The sequence below is a fragment of the Hyperolius riggenbachi genome, chromosome 3 (genome assembly GCF_040937935.1).
Source record: "Hyperolius riggenbachi isolate aHypRig1 chromosome 3, aHypRig1.pri, whole genome shotgun sequence".
NCBI classification, from domain to species: Eukaryota; Metazoa; Chordata; class Amphibia; order Anura; family Hyperoliidae; genus Hyperolius; species Hyperolius riggenbachi.
Window position 1 is genome coordinate 421,651,949 of NC_090648.1, and position 24,775 is coordinate 421,676,723.

General features: G+C 41.6%; 1 protein-coding gene across 1 annotated transcript in view; it reads left to right on the top strand.

Annotated features, from left to right (window-relative positions):
* POU4F3 (POU class 4 homeobox 3) overlaps positions 1-24,775 on the top strand; it is a 151,534-nt gene that overhangs the window by 123,338 nt on the left and 3,421 nt on the right. Inside the window, exon 4 of the transcript XR_011030527.1 lies at positions 23,081-23,135. The gene's annotated coding sequence lies outside the window, so the exon portion shown is untranslated. The remainder of the gene's footprint in view (positions 1-23,080; positions 23,136-24,775) is intronic.

The following is a 24,775-nucleotide window of genomic DNA, read 5'->3' on the forward strand; positions in this document are numbered from 1 at the left end:
TCTTATTTCTCTCTGCTTCAAACACAATAAGGGAATGATAGCTGAGTGAGTTGTGCGCCCCTCCTACACTGTGCCCTGAGGCTGGAGCCTCTCTCGCCTCTGCCTCGGGGGGGATTTAATTAGATTACAGCCGCGGGGGTGTGGTGTTTTAGTTAGGGCTATCATGTTAAAGACATTTTTGAAATAAAAATATGATTTTTATGAGACTTCAGAATCTCTTTAACCACTTGAGGACCCACCCTTTACCCCCCCCTTAACGACCAGCGCTGTTGTTGCTGATCTGTGCTGGGTGGGCTCTCCAGCCCCCAGCACAGATCAGCGTGCAGGCAGAGCGACCAGATCGCCCCCCTTTTTTCCCCACTAGGGGGATGATGTGCTGGGGGGGTCTGATCGCTCCTGCCTGCGGGTGTTGCGGGGGGGGGGGGCACCTCAAAGCCCCCCTCTGCGGCGAAATCCTCCCCCTCCCTCTCCTACCTGGCCCCCCTTGGAGATCCGGGCTGCACAGGACGCTATCCGTCCTGTGCAGCCAGTGACGGGACGTCCCCTGTCACATGGCGGCGATCCCCGGCCGCTGATTGGCCGGGGATCGCCGATCTGCCTTACGGCGCTGCTGCGCAGCAGCGCCGTACAAATGTAAACAAAGCGGATTATTTCCGCTTGTGTTTACATTTAGCCTGCGAGCCGCCATCGGCGGCCCGCAGGCTATTCACGGAGCCCCCCGCCGTGAATTGACAGGAAGCAGCTGCTCGCACGAGCGGCTGCTTCCTGATTAATCAGCCTGCAGCTGGCGACGCAATACTGCGTCGCTGGTCCTGCAGCTGCAACTTTGCCGACGCGCGTTATGAGTGCGCGGTCGGCAAGTGGTTAAGCCCCCAGCAAGCAAGAAAATACTCAGAATAATTTTGAAAGTACTTTTTCACCTACTTTTTGGTACTTTTTCAAATTGCAGAGAGCAAGTTATTTTAAACAGAAGATGAAAAATGATCTCCTAGAAGAAAACTTAGAAGAAAAAGTGAGGGCTCTTGCACACCTAGAGCGCTTCTGATCGCTTTTGAGAGCACTTTTTAAAACACCAGCGCTTTCAAAAGCCCTTGGCTAATGTTTATCTATGGATGGATCACACCAGAGCGATGTGATTTTTTCCAAAACACAAATGCGGGTCCTGCAGCATTTCTGAAGCGATTCATCCTCAATGTTAAGTATAGGAAAGTGGAAAATCACTCTGAAAAGCGCTAGATCAGAGCGATTTTCTAAGCGTTTTTGTTACAAAACAAGTACACTAGCAGTTGTACAAAAAAGAAGAAAACAAAAAGCTACACAAACACGCTCCAAAAATCACAAGGTTTAAATAGAAAATCGCTCGGCACATGCCTAGAATCGCCTTGAGAAACCACTTTCAAAAGCGCTGAGCGTTTGTGATTATGCTAGCGCTTTTTTTGGTGGGTATTGGCCCTCCGTTGGATCGGGTCCTCTGGCCCACATCCTATTCACCTTGCTCCAAGGAGATATTTCCAAACCTTTTTAATACAATACCTTTAAAGCTCCCACCATGAAAAAAAAGGCTAAATAAGTTTGGTATTAGGTACTTTACCTACTTTTTAGTATTTTTTCAATTGCTAAATGCTGAAAAGTTATTTTTATACAACATGAAAAAATATCCCCTTGAAAAAGACTCAAGAGAAAAATTGCATAAGGACCTCTGTGATCATATCCTACTACTTCAGAGTTTTACAACCAACCTTATATAATTGAAAGCTTCTAAACCTAAATCCCGATACACACTTTTAATTAAGATTGACCAATCACTGACCAATTTTACCACCTCTGTGTAGTATGAGGGTTTACCTACAGAATCCATTCATTCAATATCTGTTGACCCTCATACTACATGTAGAGATGGCCCGAACGATTCGCCAGCGAACGGGAACAGCGAACTTCCAGGGTTTGCGATTGCGGAGAACCGCGAACTTTACTGGAAGTTCGATTCGCCCCCATAGTGCATCATGAGGGTCAACTTTGACCCTCTAAATCACAGTCAGCAGGCACATTGTAGTCAATCAGGCTACATTCCCTCCTGGAGCCCGCTCCCCCCCCCCCCCCTATAAAAGGCAGGCAGCGCCAGGCTTTTCGCTCACTCGTGTACCTGCAGTAATTAGAGAAGAGTGAGCTGCTGCAGAGAGAGCTATAGGGAAAGCTTAGTTAAGCTCTTGTAGGCTTGTTAGCTTGATCCTTGCTGATTCTTATTGCTAAAAAAAAAGCACCCCTCACATCTCTTTTGAGAGCTAATCTTGTTCTTGTGATCTATTTTTTTTTTTGTGTGGCCTTGCATTATATAAGCCCTGTCAGTCAGTCGCAGCTGGCCTTTGGCCCCTTGGTGGTAATTACTACTGTGCCAGGTGCAGATTTGTAATACCCATCACTGCATATAACTACCTGTTGTTCACAGTGCACCTACCTACCTACGTGAGCGCATGCAGTGTCACTGTGCCTGTCCGGTACCTGTCTGTGTGTGACAGATGCTCATTATAATACCCATCACTGCCTATACCTACCTGTTGTTCACAGTGCACCCACCTGCCTACGTGAGCGCACGCAGTGTCACTGTGCCTGTCCGTTACCTGTGTGTGTGTGACAGGTGCACATTTGTAATACCAGCCATTGCAAAATTGTTCACAGTACCTGTGTGACCGCACACTGTGTAATATACCACTCCGAGCATACCTGTTAACTGCACCTGTGTGACAGCTGCACATTGTATTGTAATACCAGTCACTGCATACCTTTCACTGCATCTGTGACTGCACATTGTATTATACCTGGCAGTCAGTGCATACCTTTCACTTGAATGGATGGCAGACTTGCCCTCCATAACAGATTCTCGTTAAAGGGACTCCGAGCAGTGCCTGTGGTTATGCCTTTAAGCATACCCACAACTAATTAATTATATCCTCACACCTACCAGCATGATGTTTGTAATTATATCCCCCTGGGTTCCTTGTATTTCATTGCATTGTGCTGAATGGAGCTGCCGACTTTGGGGAAAAGTCGCCCTGTGTAATACAAGTAACTATAGAAAGATGCATACCATTTTGAAGCTCTCTTTCTCCTCTTTTCAACTATATATAAACCGCCGCCCTACGCCTTTTAGTTTTTGTTATTTTTGCGATCTAAATCGCAAAAATAGCGAAAACTAAAAGGCGTAAGCTGGCGGTTTATATATCATTGGAAAGAGGAGAAAGAGAGCTTCAAAATGGTATGCATCTTTCCATAGTTACTGCACTGCTAGGAGTCCCTTTAAAGGATTTAAAATTGATTCGTCTCATATAGAGCAGGGCCTCGAAAGTCCTCCTTTATTGTTATTTTTTGTCGTTACCTCGGGACTTGCATGCCATGCCTGCTGCCTTCCTTGGATGTGGAGTGGTAGCCGTTTTTCAGGCTCCCACTCCGGACCGGGATCGAACCCTGACTCCCCGGCCGTACGCTTTCTTTAACAATGGTAGAGAAAGAACCATCGACAGTATGAGCAGCGATGGACTACTGGGTGCGCAGGCTTGACCTGTGGCCGGAGCTGTCACAATTTGCCATCCAACTTCTGTCCTGCCTCAAGCGTCCTGTCAGAAAGGACCTTCAGTGCAGCTGGAGGCATTGTCACTGAGAAGTCAGAAAAGTGTTCAGTACCTCACCTTTATCAAAATGAATGAGGCATGAAACCCAGAGGGCTACTGCCCGCCCGAAGACTAAGTCAGTCCCCACACACAGCATCTCTGCCTGCAGGCCTCTTGACTGCCCTCTCCGCCACCACCAACAGGGTCCAGGACTCCAGGCGGATTCCTGAATTTTTAATGCCGCTGCTAGCAACGGCCGCTATAATAATTTTTCTGGTGCGTGTACATGCCTGCCTAATTTTTCTGGCAACAACAACACAAAAGGCATGTACATGTGTCAATCCCCCTTCGTGATTGTCACCATGCCACAGTGAAGGGGCTTGCGTATCACAATGAAGCAATGACCGCCGGCTATATGAGTGTCTCAGGGGGGGGGGGGGGGGTACACACCCAAGATAATAAGGTCGTTGCTTCATTGTGGACAGACCAAATTCGATCAGCTGGACGACTCAGTCACTGTTGTTCTGTTATTCAGCTACCTCAACCCGACCATATGGGCTTGAAAACCGCCATCGCCTGCACTCTGGCCATGGTGCGCACCAGTCCAGCACGGCCGTCACAACACAAACAGCTGTTTGCGTTTGCGTTACACAGTGAGTTTGGTCTGTCAGTGTGAAGCAGTACTCTAATTACACTCCCTGATTGATGTATACACATGCAAGATGTTTTAAAGCACTTTAGGCCTTCAATTTAGCATGCAATGTGATTTCTGCCCTTAAAATGCTGCTTTGCATCAAATCCATATTTTTCCCTGGGCCTTTCGGCGTCTATCCCACTCATCCATGCCCCCCTCCAGGTGTTAGACCCCTTGAAACATATTTTCCATCACTTTTGTGGCCAGCATAAATGTTTCTAGTTTTCAAAGTTCGCCTCCCTAATGAAGTCTATTGCGGTTCGCGAAAGTTCGTGCGAACCGAACTTTTGCTGAAGTTCGCGTTCACAATTCACGAACCGAAAATCGGAGGTTCGAGCCATCTCTAACTACATGGTGGTGATAAAATTGGTCAGTGATTGGCCAATCATAATTTAAAGTGTGAACCAGGCTTAAAATAACCCAGAGACGATAGCTTTTAATGATTACCTGGGGCTTCCTCCAGCCCCATAAGTATGGATGCATCCCTCTCCATCCTCCCGCAGTCCTCCGTTAAGCCACGATCAGCTCCCAGTATTCAGCTCAGACTTGGGAACAACACCACCAAAAGAACAGGGCACAGGCAGCCCCCCTTCCCCCCTGGTGCGTTACAATGCCATTATACCACAACGCATCAACTGTAAACATCACATAGGTGGTGACTTGCAGTGCGGCAAGCCACACTTCAAAGCAGGCATGAAGCTACACTGCAATGCACCGCTGTGAACGTTGCCTGAAGCACTGTCTACCCCCTGCAGCTGTGGGGCTGCTGCCCTGGCAGTTATGCCTCTGCAGTAGACATTATCTTCTAACCCCGTTCCAAATTCATGAAGTCAAAAAAGTTTTCTTGTATTTATAATTCCTCTGTCAGCCACAGGAAAAGCTGAAATAATTCTTATAGATTGTATTTCATTCATTAATAATTAATCACTATAATGTTATACTTTACTATACATTAACACTGTCAGTATACAGTATACAAATCAGGTAAGATAATACAACTTTTTTTGCCTGTAGCAATAACAAAGCAGAATGCATAATAAATGGAATCTATAGAACATGCATATCCAACACAATCTTTTATCATGATAAATAAATATATAAACTCCTTTACAATATACTGTACATACAGCTAGTACATTTATTTCCGCTGTACCTTGCTGTGAGATGATTTTATACTGTAAAACAGACAACTAGTACTGTTGCTTGTGACATACAATACACTTCATTCAATACAATGTGAACATTGTCTGATTAAATCCCATTGCAATAACATTCTAGTTATATAGTAACAAAAGTACAGACTAACCAGCAAGCTCATGCTGAACCAGAACTCATTGGAGTGTGTAAGGGGCTGCAGTTGTCCAAAAAGCCCCCTTACTAAAATGCTATGGAAAACAAAAGTTTGCTTTCTTAAAACAGAAAGTATTTGCGATAATTCAGGTTGGAGTGAGTTCTGAGATGTCTCTCAGTGCATCACTGCTGAATTATGCAAATCAACCATTGTTTCCCTTAAGGTGGCCACTAATGGTCCAATTTCTAGCAAAAAATTGTTCGAGAGATCAGAAATTCTGATCGGAAGAAAAATTGTTCATTACACCATCAACAAACCAATCTTTGCTTCCTATCACAACCAATCAAGAAAATCCAAATTTTGGTTTGACAAAAATGCAATCGGACGACTATTTTTATAATCATTCATAATCGATTGTGCCCATCAACTGAGATTATTTTCAACCAATCCGATCAGAATTTCTGATCGCTCAAATGATTTTTCGCTAGAAATTGGACTGTTGGTGGCCACCTTTAGAAGCTAAACCCACCTCCAGATCTGCTGGAATGCAACGATGTGTCAGCTTGTTAAAGCAGTATAAAACCCTGACATGATATTCAATAAAAACATGTTTTCCTACTTTTTATATGCCATACGGTTATCATATTTGCTTTTGTGCATAACTATTATTATTCATTTAGAAATTACAAGTTTCCAAAGTACACTTTTTTGCTCTTAGAGCTGACTTTGCATTTTATTCATAACTGCTTTATTCTTCTTCTAATGTAAGCAGAAATGCTTTCTGATTGTCTGACTGTGTTCAGGAGAGTCTGCAGTGTCAGAGAAGTATTTAACAACAAAAGTTGTTTAGGTGATACCTTTAATGACTTAAGGTGGCCACTAACGGTCCAATTTTTAGCAAAAAATCGTTTCAGCAATCAGAAATTCTGATCGGATGAAAAATCCTTCACTACACCATCAACTAACCAATCATTGCTATCTATCACGACCAACAAGAAAATCCAAATTTTGGTTCAACGAAAATTCAATGGGACGATTGTTTTTATAATCGTTCATTATCGATTGTACCCATCAACTGAGATCATTTACAACCAATCCGATCAGAATTTCTGATCGCTCAAATGATTTTTCGCTAGAAATTTGACCGTTAGTGGCCAGCTTAACTGTACAAGATTCCTTTGCAAGCTTTCGAAACTTTAAGTTTCTTCTTCAGGCATGTTTCAGAGCTGGATTCTCACAATTCTCGAGGCGAGGTTCTCACAATGCAATCCACATACAGAGGCTGGGTGTGCCTATACAGCCCAGCCCCTGTTGCTATTTCAATCCCCCCTAACTTCCCCTGCGTTCTGTAATCACCTATAAATCACAGCCGCGCTGCGCGGGCTGTGTTTACTTCTGTATGTCAGTCTCGCTGCTCCCCCGCCTCCTGCAGAGCTCCGGTCCCCGCCTGCATCCCTTCCCTCCAATCAGCGGCGAGGGAAGGGACTTGGGTTGGGACCGGAGTTCTGCAGAAGGCGGGGGGAGCGGCAGACTGACATACAGAAGTAAACACAGCCCGCTGCAGACACGCTGTGTGTCGGCAGCATGGCTGTAATTTATGGCTGATTACAGAGCGCAGGGAGAAGTTAGGGGGGATTGGAAGCAACAGAGGCTGGGCTGTATAGGCAGACCCAGCCTCTGCATGTGGATTGCATTGTGAGAACCCCGCCTCTAGTTCTCTTTAAAGTTATGAAAGGTATCACCTAAACAACTTTTAGTTTTGTCTTCGGATTCTCTCCATGACTAATACCGGACCACACGCAAGTGAAGTATTTACATTCCTCATTTGATACAATTAAGTAAACACAAGATAACATTATCTCCAGTTCGGATGCGTCCAGCTTTCCCGGAAGGGAGCTTCTAAGTCCTGTGTTTAACCCTTTGAATGCTGTTCTAGTAAAAAAAAATGGTGGTAGTATATAATATGCTGTAAATAATGTATTAGAGCAAAGAAGAAATGCTGGGTTTCATTCTGCTTTAATTGTGCAGAGCCAAAATAATCCAACATGCCTACAGACTGTTTTGGACTGACTGATCATCATCAGTGCATGGCATGGATTAATGTGGCTCTATGGAGTAGGGCTTGAAACACCCAGAGGTACAGACTAACCAGCACGCTCATGGTGAACCAGAACTCATTGTAGTGTGTAAGGGGCTACAATGGTCCAAAAAGCCCCATTACTACAGTGACAAAAGGGGATAGATCAATTTTAGAGCTATTACTACCGCTGACCCTGTCTGAGGGAATTGACATTGTTTCCTGTCCTGGTATGAAGTGGGTGCATCCTTCTAATAAGAACTGAGACTGCAAAAAATAACCACTTAAGCTAATCTGGATGGATATATTTGTCCAAAAATCGCCACTCAAAGGCAATCTGGACGAATATATCTGTCCAGCAGTGTTGCTGCCATTGTGCACGCATACCTGTGTGCAGGCGGCTCCTTCCCTGACGCTATTACAGGGGATTGATTGCTGAAGAGGAACCAGTGTTCCTCGGAGGAAAACGATTCCCTGCAAATGAATCAAATGCCTCTAATGAGGAGGTATTTGATTCATGAACCATGAAATGTAAAACAGAAGATCTCGCACTCCCTGGTATCTTCCAGGAGAGTGCTTAGCGCCACCTAGTGGCCAAAAAGTAAAATTAAAGTACAAATGGAAAAAAAAACCACAATACCCCCTGGCCTAAATAAAAACTGATTAACTCCCCACCCTGCCCATTAACTAAAAAAATAAAAACACGTTTACATTTTTTCTTTTTAAATTACAGTTTTAAAAAAAATACATAAATAGTTACCTTAGGGACTAAACTTTTTAAATATGTATGTTGTGAAGGTATATTACTATACACCTTATTACCTTGAGCCTAAATGGGCTTGTAATTAGTGATGGCCGCAAAACTGAAAAAATGCACCTTTATTTCTAAATAAAATATTTGCGCCATACCTTGTACTAGGGAAATATTTTAAACTGTGCAATAACCGGGACAAATGGGCAAATAAAATGTGTGGATTTTATCCACAGTAGAACGTTTTATTTTAAAACTATAATGGCTGAAATCTGAGAAATAATGATTTTTTTTTTAATTTTTATCTTATTATTCCTGTTAAAATGCATTTAGAATAAAATAATTCTTAGCAAAATGTACCACCCAAAGAAAGCCTAATTGGTGGCAAAAAAACAAGGTATAGATCATTTACATGTGATAAGTAGTGATAAAGTTATTGGCGGATGAATGGGGAGGAGCGCTGGCAGGGGAAAATTACCTTCGTCCTGAAGATGAAAACACCTGCGGGCTGTAGTGGTTAAAGGTAACACAGGTAGTGCACAACAATTTTACTGGTACCAATACTAGGGGAGCGCCACTCTTAGCACTTAACTTTTTCACCTGAGTTATCTCCTAAGAGATAATTTTCATCTTCTTTGTAAACTAAATTTTTATAATTGAAAAAGTACCCAAAAGTTGGTAAAAAGTAATATCAAATTTATTTTGAGTATTATCCTGTTTGCTGGTGGAAAAATATCACCTAGGAGAAAATTATTCAGTTCACTTTTTCTCCTAAGTTTTTTCCTAGGTGATATTTTCACACCTAATCAATACAATGCTTTTTAAGCCACCAACAAGCAAGAAAATACTCAGAATAATTTTGTCACTAATTTTTACCCACTTTTTGGTTCTTTTTCAATAGAAAATCACAAAGGCTGGATTGAAAGTGGTGCACCATGCGTGCGTTATACTGAATGTGAACTTCAATAGAGACTGGACATAGACTTTATTCAGAGCCTGCATACTGCGCATTCGAATAATGCGATCCATTACAAAACAGAAGTGGGAACAGCCCCATAGCACTGTATAGGCAGTGAGTTGGCATGCAAAACTAATCTGCAATGTAACAGAAGTAGTGTGAAAGGGCCCTAAACCTACAGCTATCCTTGCGATACTCTGATATTCGAAGCAGGTTGTTTTGGAGCATAGCGAGGAGAACAATAAGCACCACTATAGCAGCAATGCTATAGTGCACGGAGCGCAGAAGGGTATTTCATGATTCCGGCGGTCGCCAAACCCCAAATTACATCTCCCTCTAAATAGTGACGACTCAGAGGGGGAATAGTGTTTAACCACTTGAGGATCACAGTGGTAAACCCACCTAAAGACCAGGCTTTTTTTTTTCATAATCGGCCACTGCAGCTTTAAGGCCAAACTGCAGGGCCGCACAACACAGCACACAAGGGATTCCCCCCCCCCTTTTCTCCCCACCAACAGAGCTCTCTGTTGGTGGGGTCTTCCCTCCCCCCCCCCCCCCCCCCCCCAGTGTTTTTGGTTTTTTTTAAAAATATTTACGTGGTTGTTCTTTTACTATTTTTTACTATTTTTTTTATTAATTTATTAATTTAAAACACTCCCTTCCCCCAGCCAGCCAGTCATAGCGATCAGCTCTCATAGGCTTCACCCTATGAGAGCCAATCGCTCTCTTGTCCCCCAGGGTGACAGCCGTGCCATACGGCTGTCCCCAGTACAGCGCTGCTGCGGATCGCAGCGCTGTACATGTAAATAGACAGCGATCAAGCAGTCTAACAGTCTCCTGAGCAGCGATTGCCGCTCGGAGACTGAAGGCGGGACAGAGCTCCGCCCCCCGAGAAGGAGATGCGCACGCACCCTGCGCACGATCTCCTTCAGTAGCCAGCTCCAGCACCTGACGCCAATTGCCGTTAGGCGATTCTGAGGCTGCCGCCGCGGCCACGCTCATTGGCGAGGTGCAGTCTTAGAGTAGTTAACACTGCCGGGGATTTGAGTGGCTAATTATTTACCTGGTGAGTTGGCTTTGTATGGCAGCTGGCTTCCAGCCAAGTGCACCTAGAATACTCTGTATTAATTAATGGTCTGGTGAGTCTGGTTTGCATCTGCTCTCTGATTGGCTGCCTGTGTTATAAAAGTCCTTCCTACCTGGGCTCCACACCCGTTATATTGTTCAGCTTCCTGTTCTGTGGCTGTGCTTTCGTATTGCTCTGTGTGCTAACTGACCTCGGCTTGTTTGACCTAGCTAGTTTGCTGCCTGTATTGACCTCTGCTTTGCTTTGACGATGCTTCTGTCTCATCCCCTGGTTCATCTGCCTATCGGTTGGATCTTCTGTGTATGACCTCTGGCTGTTTCCTGACTTTGAGTTTGTTTAACCCTTGGATTAGTAAGTCATCTGACTTCCTGTGTATAAACTTTGTATTAGTTGGGTTTTCATTGGTTATCTTGGTCTCAGATCCAATAGTATGCATGAATCAGTCTCTCATTCACCTTTCAGACCCAATACCTCAATTTCCATCATGATCTTCACCTATAGCCAAACCCAGCTGGAATGAGAGACTGATTCATGCATAGTATTGGATCTGAGACCAAGATAACCAATGAAAACCCAACTAATACAAAGTTTATACACAGGAAGTCAGATGACTTACTAATCCAAGGGTTAAACAAACTCAAATTCAGGAAACAGCCAGAGGTCATACACAGAAGATCCAACCGATAGGCAGATGAACCAGGGGATGAGACAGAAGCATCGTCTCAAAGTCAGGAAACTCAAACTCAAAGTCAGGAAACCTGGAATCCTCAAATCCCGGTTTAGTTTTTCAGATCATTTAGGTTCTCCTCTGTTCTGCGTGGTAAAACTATAGTTATTGAGCCAGTATATGTAATGGAAATAGTTGGAAATAGTACTAAATTCAAATTCCAGAGAAAAATAAAAATATCACAGTAACATGTTCCAACCACTAACTACTTTTTAAAATGCGAACTCCGGGGTAACTAATCCAGCAAAGAGCCCCTTTGCTCTGAACAGTTTGCATAACAAAGGGCTAACTATAACAGTACATTGATAAAGCTAACAAATGCTTACTATACCGCATTGTTTTTGATATAGTTCCTACACAAACCTCTGTAGAAATATAGCAACAAGCATCATCTGACACGGCGGGAGGAATGGGAACTACAACAGTGTTTGTTGTCCTTGGTACTTATAACACCCGCCTGGACTCCTATAGAGACTTTGACATTTTTGTGCAATATTAAAACTTAGAAGTTATTCTTACCAGCTAACATTATGGGCATGCTGTGTTTTACTAACTTTGATCCATGAACATCACAGCAGCACCCGTAACTTTTTCATGAGCGTCTTTGATCTCGCTAGTGCTATGTTACTCACTTCACTTTTTGTATATTTTCACATACCTGATACAAAATACCCTTTACATGGACTTACGTGGTTGATCCCCTCCCGTCCATTTAAAAATATCATCCAGTGTATTTATAAACGTGGGCCAAAGAACAACTATAACATGCAGTCCGTGAAATAACACATTCTCTGGAGACTTTCAACATAGAAACATAGGAAACCTCTTCAGCTCCTTGTGTTTTTTATGTCTGATTATTTCTTCAGATTGAAAGTTGTTCACTCGCTTTATAACGATGTCAGCAAATCCATCTGGAGTGCCAATGAATTATTCAGCAGCTTCTTTTCTTTATGTAGCCTTTTTATTGTCATCATCATAGAAGGATTACTTTCAGTGACTACTCCGCTGTGCCTTGCGTGTTCTGACATGGTTGAGGGCTGGACTGCTCATCATACAGTACACAAACTGCACAACAAAGGCTTGTCTTGCCTTTTTAGAGAGTATTTTTTTGTCTGCGCCTAAGTTATGTGCAGATTGTTTTGAAGGTTATATTTATACGATAGAGCACAGAAATATGGTAGTCGGAAAACTCTGTGAACAAATATTAAAAGGTTCTGTGACAATAGAAAATACAGACACTTAGCAGTATTAAAAAAAATAGCCTAGGCCCTTGTTGCCTGACTCGACTTCAATTGGCATTCTGAAAAGTGGGAGTAATATGGGCCAAAGTGTATATTAGGGTCAGTTCACACTGGTTTTTGGGGATGGCGCATTTAGCTTATGCTAAACACTTTTCTGCAACTGAGAAGAAAAACGTTTGTCATCAGTTATCATAGTTCTTTCGTTGAGTTGCTTATTGAGCCCCATGGGGTAGTATGGAACCATTGAATGCAAGCACCACGGAATGCTACATGCAGTATCCAAAAAATGTCGATCGACTGTGATGTTCATGCAATGTCCAACAAATAACGGCAAACACATTGAGGTGAATGCTCCCATTCATCTCAATGAGTGTCTGAACGCTGGCAGTCACATGTCTGAACCAAATTCAACCAGGAAGAAAGCTGGCACTACCAAAATAATCTTTATTGGTTCCATGTAAAAAATATGGCCAATGTTTCGGAGCCGCGTAGGACTCCTTTATCAAGGCAATATTTGCTCTGAGATGTGTCTGCTGCTGTACAAAAGTTCTTGCATAGGAAGTTGGGAGTCTGGCTCCTCTAACACTCACTGACAGTGATGTGTACTGTCTAGGATCAGCAGCAGCCTTTACATATTATGTAAATGACATCATACAATGTACATGTTAGCCAGCAATCCAGAGACTTTAATTATGAAAATGATATTACAAATTTACGAGTATAATGCGATCGTTGGCCGCTGCCATACGAAATTCATCCATTAGGTAATTATAATTGTGTCAATCTGTGCTGGAAATTCTCAAATTATCCCCACATAGGAATCAAATGGACAACCACATACATATCAGCAATCAGAGGTTAATAAGTCTCTTTTACTTGAAGGAGGAGGTCAAAAAGAGGGTAAATGGTACACAGTAGTCAGATTCCTATAAAACTTGTAAAGGAGTTATATGAATTCAATCCATGTGGTTGTGCCGTCTCAAGTGTATGGATCCAAAAACATTCACGTTGAAAGAGTATGCGGTCATAGTTACCTCCGCGTCTTGGTCTGCGGACTTTTTCAATGGCACTACCTCTGAGGCCACTAGTCAAATGTTTGTTTTTTACAAAATGCACAGCCACAGGTTTAATGGAGTCAATTTCCTTCCCTTTAATGGAATTTTTGATGGCGATACGTATATCGCTCTTATGCTTTTGGAAGCGAACTTTGCTGCTGCTGATCCCAGACAGTATACATCGCTGTGAGCGAGTGTTAGAGGAGCCAGACTCCCAACTTCCTATGCAGGAACTTTGCACAGCAGCAGACACATCTTTGCCTCGGAGAAAATATTGCCTTGATAAAGGGGTCCTATGCGGCTCCAAAACGTTGGCCATATTTTTTTATATGGAACCAATAAAGATTAATTTTGGATGTGCCATCTTTCTTCCTTGTTGAATACTACATAGAGGGTGTCATCCCTCTTTTCAGCTGTTGTACTCCCCCTAAAGTCTATGGGTTTGATCCTTTAGTGAGTGCGAGACAATACTACCAATGTGATGTAACATGTCTGAACCAAGCCTGAACTCACAGGAATTGGTTTAGAAAAGGATTGGGGGTACAGAAAGCCAAAGTTGTTTAACTGTAGTAGCCAAGTATGGCTGTCAATTCCTTACATCTTTAAACATCCACTAACGTGTCTAAGTTATGGAAGCTATGGACAAGTGCTGTTCTACTTCATAGGATGTTTGGCTAAATCGTTTTTAGCCAACATGGTGGAGAACCAGGTACATTGATGTTAATGGTCACTCATAGTCCTCCCATAAACAAGTGTGTCCATGATATCCCCAAAGAACAAGAGTCTTCATAATATCTTCCCTGAGACAAGTGTGGCCATAATATTCCCCAAAACAAAGACACATACAACTATATCTCCACCTGAAACCAAAACCCATATAATGTCCGCTCATAAACCAGTCCCACCATATTATTCTTAATAGAGCTTGAATCTAGTGCCATCAAAAAGTCCAACTGTACAACAGTTGCAGATATAACAAGTATCCCCATAATATATCTTCATGAAGTAGTACCATCAAAATAGCACAGAAATAAAGGCCTACCATAGTATCTCTCCATAAACAAGTGTCTATATAAAGTCTTGCCAGTGTTCCCATAATATCCTAATATGTGCACTTATAATGTCACTTCAGAGTCTAATGTCATCATAACAAATTGAAAGTATACATATAATTATGCTCTCTCCCTAAAGAGGTACCAGCATGATATCCCCTAGAAACAAGTGCTCTGTGATAGTCCCATGTAACAAAGATCTTTCTTTTATGTCCCTCACAAACAAGTGCCAACATTCCATTCCATAGAAACAAGTGCCCTCTTATAGTCCTCCAATACTGCCATAATGCCCTTTCATATAAAAATCACCTCATAATATCCCCCTAGTAACAAAGGTCCCCAGAATGTGTTTCCATAAACAAGTAGAGTATTGTACTTGTTGGCTTTTGCTGATTCAAATCTACTTGCTTTTCCATAAACAAGTGTTCCAGTAATGTCCTCACAGACAGGGATGGATCTAGGAGGGGGGCGAGCGGGTATCTTGCCCCAGGCGCAGTTTGTTGAATTCTTAAAAAGGCGGCAAAATTAATGGCAGTTTAGGCGCCAAAACCTGACCTTTAGGCGCCAAAACATGACCTTGCCCCAGGCGCAACTTGGTCTTGCTCCGTCCCTGCTCACAGAAGCAAAGACTTTTACAAAATCCTAACATATTACAAACCCCATAGTAATGTCCCCCAATTATACAAGTGCTACCATAATGCTTCTCCACCTCCCTTCTTTACAGAAGCAAGTGCCCAAACTGTTCTGCCTTACTAGAGATGGTCGATGAGACGCAAATAATTCTGAGTTAATGCACATGTTATGAAATGTATGCAAATGCAAATTTTATGAAATGTATGCAAATGCATATTTTATGAAAATGTACACAACTTGGAAATTGACTATTCCAAAGCAACTGCATGTGATCTATACTGAGCTGAGAGAAACTCTGTGAGAGTTGAGGTTCCCGCAATGCGTACACCAGCTTGCTGTAGCCATTAGCAGTTTATGCTGGAGAAGTACCCTGCAAAGGGCGGCAATATAGCCTCTCTTTGCTTGCAGAGCACAACACCCACTGATGGTAATAGAAGTTAGGGTTTATGGTTAAATCCAATTGCCCTAAAATTGGAGCAACTAGACCAGCTAATGGATAATGTGTACAAGGATTTCCTTAGGCCGCTCACATATTTGTCATTTTTGTAACAATCAGCTCTCCATTTTTTTTCTACCAGTTTAATGAAAGTGAAAAAAAAAATTTGGGGGGGGAAACTAGAGAAAAGCAGTTATGTAAATAACTTAAAGCTAAAGAAAGAAGCTAGATGAAACCATGAACAGAAACCTCAAAATGTGGTGAAGAAGTTGAATAAGTAGTTAAAAAGGGTCAAAGAAAAAACCTCATTGTCTTGTACTGAAGTGAACAACAAAATAGAGAGAAATGTCAAAAGTGTTTGAGAGATTCTTCCCCTGCTCTCCATTCATTACTTTGGAGTTCTCCGTTATCAAATAGCAGCATAGGGGGGCGATATTGCGGCTGGGAACACGAAGAATCACTCGCGTTCCCATGCCTGTTGGCCGGTGACAGCGAAACAGGAAGTGGTCGCCGGTGGATCCTGGAGCATCGAAGCGGGGCTGCGAGGGCACCGATCAGCTGCATGGGGCTGAGGGAAGCCCCAGGTGAGTAAATCTTACCGATCCCTTTCCCCCGCAGAAAAACCGAAGCGCTCACCCATGAGGCTTCAGTTCTTCTGCCCGGACAGATTTCCACATCCCCCTTGTACTTCCGCTTAGCGAGAAGTACAAGGAGGGTAAACAAAAATGAAGGTGGCCATCTTGTGGCCAAATAGTAAAACTACAGCTACACATTTTTTACATTACAATTTACACAGATAACAACATTAAAAATTACCTGTTTATATCCCACACCAAAATATTAACCAAATAAAAATTTTAATGGCAAAAAAAAATTACATTTAAAAAAAAAAAAAAAAAAAGACATAAATAGTTACCTTAGTTCACACTTGCGTTTCTGTGCCAAACGGACCGGATGACCGGACCGGATCCGGTCCGGTTGCATCAGGTATGTGTACGGCTGCGATCCGGATCCGTTTGGTAAAAATTATAAATAAAACTATATAATTGTTGGGGTCTGGGAGGTCAGCAGAAGGTGCACCTGTAGAATCAGGTCCTCCGCTGTTTAGGCCTCACCTCCACCTCCGACATACGTCCAAACAGCTCCAGCACGTTAGTCACTGCTGCTCCACTCCAGAAATGCTTGGCCCATGTGTTCCCATCCAAAATGGCTGCTAGAATACGCATAGGAAGTGGGGTAGAACGTCAGGTGTTTGTAGCCAGTGTGTTCTGTGCTTTCCGTTTCCCATTGGTTTTTATTTCCGGATGGTGCAGTCAGGCTCCGGTCCGGGTGCGTGGGCCGGATGATCCGGACCCGAAAAATAGCGCATGTTGGAAAAGTGTCAGGAGTCCGGATCCGATCCGGCTCCGTTCTGTACGGAACGGACGCATGTGAACGTCCGCATAGACTTTGCATTGCTATGCGGAACGTACGTTCCGTTTGTACAGTATACGGTCCGGATCCGATCAGGCGAATCCGGACAGCGAACGCTAATGTGAACCAGGCCTAAGGGTCTGAACTTTTTAAATATGCATTTGAAGGGGGTATACTACAAAAAATTTTTAAATTATAAGCTTGTAAATAGTGATGGATGCAAAACGGAAACAATACACCTTTATTTCCAAATAAAATATTGGCGCCATACATTGTGATAGGGACAAAATTGAAACGGTATAATAACCGAGACATACGAGCAAATAAAATACATAGGTTTTAATTATGGTAGCATGGATTATTTTAAAGCTATAATGGCCGAAAACTAAAAAATAATGAATTTTTTCGTTATTAATCCTATTAAAATGCATTTACGGTAAAGTGGCTCTTAGCAAAATGTACCAACCACAGAAAGCTTAATTAGTGGCGGAAAAAACAAGATATAGATTAATAAAGTGTGATAAGTAGTGATAAAGTTATTAGCGAATAAATGGGAGGTGAAAATTGCTCCGATGCATAAGGTGAAAAATGCCCGCGGGCTGAAATGGTTAAGAAGCACAGTAACTTCTGATTGGTTTCTTTTTTCAACCAAATTAACTATATAAGTAATACATTTTTCAGGATACCCAATTTTACATTAATTTTCTTGGTTTCAGCATCGAAAAAACTTCCTATATGCAGATATTGCTGTTAATTGGTATGTTACCCTACCCTCCCAGTGATGTTTAGCATAAGCTATTCGGGTATGCAGCCCTCTGCCCCAGAGTACTCTGAGAGACCAGGGGCCATATGCAATTTGCTTTTTTACCTGAGTTTTCTCTCAGGAGATAATTTTTCATATTTGATTTGCAACTTTCCAGAACTTTACAACTGAAAAAGTAGATTAAAAGGTACTATCAAAATAGTTTTGAGTATTTTCTTGCTCTCTGTTGGCTTCAAAGGCGTTATTGACAAGTTTAAAATTATCACCAAAGAGAAAACTCAGGAGAAAAAGTGAATTACATATGGGTCCATGGCCCATATGCAAATTACTTTTTCTCCTAGATTTTCTCCTACGAGATACATTTTCCCTATTGATTTGCAAAATTATGGAAAGTTATTTGAAATATAAAAGTACCAAAAAGTCGTTGAAAAAGGACTAGGAAAATTATTTTGAGCTTTTTCTTGCTTGCTGGTGGTTTTAAAGGCATTTTATTGACAAGTTTGAAAATATCACCTAGGAAAAAACGGAAGAGAAAAAGTGAATTGCCTATGGGCCCAGGTGTTGTTCCTGCTCATTTTGGAACATACAGCAAACATTCTGCAGTGATTCACCTTGCTAGCAGTAAGGACGTCACCAACTGTCATACATATTAGAATGTAAATCACGGTGAGGAAGGATTTACAATAGCGAAACCCTGACTAAATAATTTCTAAAGTAATACTGTAAAAAATAAGCAATTTTATTCATTAAGTTATATTTAGCAACGATCCTCTTTAATTAGCTCATATAACATTCATGCTTGTTGGGAAGCCTTGCTAGGTGTGAAAATCTAGCCCTTCTTGGGGAGTACCGGAGCCCAATGCTGATGGGCACCAAACTCTTTTGCACCCAATCTACAAATAAAAGGGTGCAGGACTTGGGGAGAGAAAGTCTGCATTCCTGGAGAAGAGTGGCCACATCCTTCAGTGTTATGCAGGAGAACAGAGGCGCCAAAAGGATAAAAGGAAGCTAAATGAGCTTAAAAACCAAATTCTTGGTAAATAGAGGAGGTAGTGGTGGACTTACCTCCTCCAAGTAGACACACAACGACTGTAGTAAACACAGTCAATATATTTTATTTATGAACTCCAAATATGCAACGCGTTTCGCAGGTTTGATCCCGCTTCATCAGGCAATAACAACGGAGCAATAGCATATGTGGTCAGTAGAAGAGCCAGGCACCTCTGGGTGCCTGGCTCTTCTACTGACCACATATGCTATTGCTCCGTTGTTATTGCCTGATGAAGCGGGATCAAACCTGCGAAACGCGTTGCATATTTGGAGTTCATAAATAAAATATATTGACTGTGTTTACTACAGTCGTTGTGTGTCTACTTGGAGGAGGTAAGTCCACCACTACCTCCTCTATTTACCAAGAATTTGGTTTTTAAGCTCATTTAGCTTCCTTTTATCCTTTTGGCGCCTCTGTTCTCCTGCATAATATTGAGTCCACCCTGGGTGGAGGGTTGAACCCCCTTTTTCTCATCTACAGAGAGCGACTTCTTATTCCTGAGTGGGGTCAGGAAAATCTCCCCACCTGCCTTTACAGTGGTTGCCTAATGGTAACCCTGGTTTGTGAGTATTAATATTTACTCTATCTAGTAACCATTTACCAGTACATATTACACTATTGGGGCTCTTGGTGTTCCTTGTTTTTACATCCTTCAGTGTGAATGAGTATGGAGGTTCTTTTAGACCTATTACCCAAATCACAGGCAGTACAACAGTTCAAATAAAAATTCACTCAAAATGTTTAGGAAACGTTAATAAAAAATTTTTTTAAAAAAAACTATTCGGTATCGTTTAAAAATAAACAGTAACTTTTTTTTCAACTTTCAACTCCCAATTAAATGGCGTGTGCATTCTAGGGATGGTCAATCAGATGCAAATAATTCTGACTTGATACATGATTATGCAAAATTTTGTACGGTAATGTATGCAGCTTAAAAATGGTCCAATCAAAATTCCCCTTTGGCAGGATTCAATTGGACAATTTTCAAGCTGAATGAGTTTGCATAATCCCGCATCAGTTCAGAATGATTTGCATCTCGTTGGCCATCACTAGTCCATGCCTCTGCACTCAGAGGACATACCTAGTACCATGCTTATTTTGGTTGGAAAAAATGAATTCAACTTGTCTATTTCTTCATCTGAAGTAGAGTTACTGGAGATATTGGTAAAATTTAGAATAAGTCCAGAGAAACAATGCCTACACTCGCCACATTATCATCAAGACTGAACAATGACCATATTACTTATGCACACAATAAAATTGGATGTGCTGAAACAGGGTGACACATATACCCTTAGGCCCCATACACACATCAGACCATAGTCTTTGGAAAATGAAAGATCACAGACCAATCTTACCACCCTTCATGTAGTATGAGAGCCATACTCTACACAGTCTTTTCTATGGAGCTGAACTCCACATTAGAAAAAATCTTTGCAAGTTGCTGCCCACACAGATGCTGTATAGACACAAAAGATCAGTATCTGCAAAAGATCGGTTCCTGCCAAAGATCCGTTCCTGCAAATTGCATTCATAGTCTATGAGATCTGCAGATGATCATACACACATGATTTAACTGACATTCATCTGCAGATCAGATCCACCAGGATGGATTTTCAGATCTGCAGATGACTGCTTGATCTGCATATCAATGTCAGTTAAATCATGTGTGTATGATGATCTGCAGATCTCACAGACTATCATTGCAATTTGCAGGAGTGGATTTTTGGCAGGAACAGATCTTTTGCAGATACTGATCTTTTGTGTCTGTACAGCATCTGTGTGTGCAGCATCTTGCAAAGATTTCTGTCTGATGTGGAGTTCAGCTCCATAGAAAAGACTGTGTAGAGTATGGCTCTCATACTACATGAAGGGTGGTAAGATTGGTCTGTGATCTTTCATTTTCCAAAGACTATAGTCTGATGTGTGTATGAGCCTTTAGGCTGGTTTCACACCAGCAACCAGTGTTTTGATTGCAGTGCAATTGGATGATCACATAGCACCGCAATGTTATAAGGTTTATACATACCTGTGGTAATGAGTGGTAATGAGCCTTCATGTAATTTTGGGCAGTGATTCAAATATTAAGTAAGGCTCTCTAGTGCTCACTTCCTGTGGCCGAAATATGAATTGCAAGGAAGTGTATTGAAAAAATACGCTTCCGTGATTGTGCAACGTAAACACGGAACAGTTTAAAATATCTTCGGTGCCATTAACTTACATGACTTCCGGTCAACGCACATCGCTGCGGATGTTGACCCATAACGCGCTGATGCTTTTGCCTCAGATGCAATACTTCTGGTGCATTGCATTGCACCGCATCAGGTATAAAATGTCTCATAGACTTTCATTGCTTTAGCATTAGCCTGCAGTAAAAACGGGTAGCACAATGCAATGAAAACGCTCTAGTGTGAAAGGGGCCTCAGGTTAAAAGCATTGGGTATGGTATTTCAGCCGGACAAAATATAGCCACTTGATTTTTACTGTCAACCATTACTGTTTTTTTGCAGTATTTTGTTAGTTTGTATTATTTATCTCAGTCATATGTTGTGGATTCTGTTCCCTTGCATCCTGCTTTTTATCTCCAGGGGAAATGTACACTGCAGATGAAAGCAAGAAAAAACAAACAAGTAATCCACGGCGCTCACTCAATTGATTTTTACACAAAATTTGCCTTCATGCACAATGATGGAAAAATGATTCCATCAATTATTAATAATGAAAACAAATGCAGGGAGAAAATCAATAGGAGCACACTGGGAATCACAAGGAGTCAGAGATGGATGTGTACAATATTGGAGCACGCTCCGCAGAAACCAATAGCTGCTGTCTGTGAGATTCCACTCAACACATGTCACACACACTGAGGAGTCACCATGACGATGCCGGAGCAGATGGCTGCTTGCGTTCTGTAGGCAAGGCAGAACTTGGGGACACTTTTTAGGAGTTAGATCTGTTAACCACTTCACCGCCCGGGTACAGTATATCTACGCTCCTTTGGTCTTGAGTTCCCCACCCGGAGCGTAGATATACGCACCCCCCGCCGCTACCGCCTTTGCTGTCCGCGCTCCTGCTCGCCAGTGTGCGCGCTCCCGCGCTCGTGCATGCCGCGGCCCGCTCGATTAATGAACAGGAAAAACCATTCCCGTTCGTTGATCTCAGCCCCCCAGCAATGATCGGCTGCTTCTATGAGAAGCAGCATGATCATTGTGAAAAAAAAAAAAGTTTCCCAGCCTCCCTGAACATCCTGTAAGCGTACTTCTGGCGCTTACAGGACGCATTCCCAAAAATGTACTGTGGCCATCTTGTGGCCAAAAAGTAAAACTACACCCAAAAACATTTTTCACATACAAATACATTCTTGTACATTATAAATTAACTCATTAACTCCCACACTCCCCAATTGTTACCATTTTTTTTTTGTAATAAAAAAAAATTACAATTAAAAAAAACATAAATAGTTACTTTAGGGACTGAACTCTTTAAATATTTATATTAAGAGGGTATAACACTGTTATTTTATAAATTATGGGCTTGTTAATTAGGGATGGACGCAAAACTGAAAAAAATGCACCTTTATTTGCAAATAAAATATTGGCGCCAAACGATGTGATAGGGACATAATTTAAACGGTGTAATAACTGGAACAAATGGGTAAATAAGTTACATGGATTTTAATTACAGTAGCATGCATTAATTAAAAACTATAATGGCCGAAAACTGAAAAATAATGATTTTTTTTTCCAAATGTGCTCCTATTTTCCCATTAAAACACATTTAGAATAAAATAATTCTTGGCGTAATGTCCCACCTAAAGAAAGCCTAATTGGTGGCGAATAAAACAAGATATAGTTCATTTCATTGCGATAAGTAATGATAAAGTTATAGACGAATTAATGGAAGGAGAGCTGAAAGGTGAAAATTGCTCGGATGCTGAAGGGGTAAAACCCCTCAGTTGTGAAGTGGTTAAGTGTCCTCAGATGAGGTCATCTGATATGTTGTCCCTCCTTTTGAGCAAATGTACAGATTTGTGTAAATAAATGTATTTGCCTACTAAAAGTGGTTACAATGTGCTAAATTGTATGTCCAAACTGTAATTTCCCCAAATGCTTATAAAAGGTTGTCGAAAAAACTAACAAAAACACAGCATACAAATATTTAGTTTGAACCCAGAAAAAAAACTTTAATTTAATATGCGCACTTTGGCAGTGTGCAAAAAATGTTGTTGTTTTTTTTTATCTTTTAGCAACTGAAAAAAGTGTCTTCAGCCCAATTTCCTGAACTCAGAACAGAGGCAGAAGGTATTTTTTTTTCTTTTTAACAGTTTTCCTGTAGCAAATAATTGCCACAGTAATGTCACACGAATATTGAAATGTGTGTATGACACTAGCACAATCCTATATTACACGTGCACCTGCACAACAACGGTTTTATATATTTTAAACAAATAAATGTTTGGTAGAAGAATTAATGTTCTTTAAACGCACTAATGCTGTATGTTTCTGTGTAAGCGTAAATACTAGTAGTCACAATGTTATGTTATTGGCAAAAAAAATACTGTAGTTATTTCAAACAAACAAGAACTTTTTGATAGAAGAATGAAATGTTTGCTAAACACATACTGAAACATTGAAAGTGTTACCTTTCAATCCCCCTAGTACAATTTCCTACACTAGAAATATAACTCCTAGGAGTGTGTAAGGGGCTACAAAGGACCAAAAAGCCCTCTTACTAAAATGTTAAGCAAAACAAAAGTTTGCCTTCTTAAAACAGAAGGTATTTGCAATTATTCAGATTGGAGTGAGCATATGATGTCTCCCATGATGCATCACTGCTGAATATACAAATCATCCTTTGTTGTTGTTGAAGGATGGTTTGCATATTCTCAGAGCCCACATGCAGACATGTCCAATGCAGTCTCACTGGTGCTGTGGAAGGGAAGAGACAGGAAATTGGAAAATGTAGGAAGTGTTTAGAATGGCTGTTGAAATGTTCGTTTTTACTTTTATTTGAAATTGAAGCGTCTCTTTAAAGCGGTATGAAGCTCAAAAATACATTTTTCTTCTAAAACAGTAAACACAGAAAAACACAACAGAAAACATGAAACAACTAATATTATGTCACCAAAAGGGATGTTTGCAATTTACTAAAGCCAACTGATAGCATTGCTGGATTGCAGGTAAATGATCAGATTGTCTTGTAATTAAATACTTGCTGTGTAAACAAAGTAGAGAAAGTTATCTGCATCCCCCTTTCCCCACCTTGGATGTGGCAGATGCTATCCACCATTGTTCAGTTTAGTAAAGCTCCAGTTAATCAGATAATTTTGGAAGGCACCAGCAATCTTATCAATTAGCTTTTTAAAGTAGAAGCTTCATCATTACCCCTTCCATTAAATAGGAACTTCAGCCTAAACAAACATACTGTCATAAAATTACATTAGTTATGTTAATTAACCACTTCAGGACCACAGTGCTAAACCCCCCTAAAGACCAGGCTATTTCTTTTAAAATAGGCAACTGCAGCTTTAAGGCCAAGCTGCAGGGCCGCACAACGCAGCACACTAGTGATTCCTCCCCTTTTCTCCCCACCAACAGAGCTCTCTGTTGGTGGAGTCTGATCACCCCCCCACCACCCCACCCCCGAGTTTATTTTTTTTTATAAATATTTATTGTTTTATTTTTTAAATAAAAATGTGTATTTTATTTTTTTTCCTCCTGCTCCCTCACTCCCCCCACCAGCCAATCAGCATGATCAGCTGTCATAGGCTTCAGCCTATGACAGCCGATCGATCACTCGCCAGCCGATGGAGGGGACAGCCGTGTCACATGGCTGTCCCCAGTACAGCAGTGCTGCAGATTGCAGTGCTGTACACAGTAAATAGACGGCCGTCTAACAGTCTCTCAAGCGGCAATCGCCGCTCGAAGCTTGAAGGCGGGGC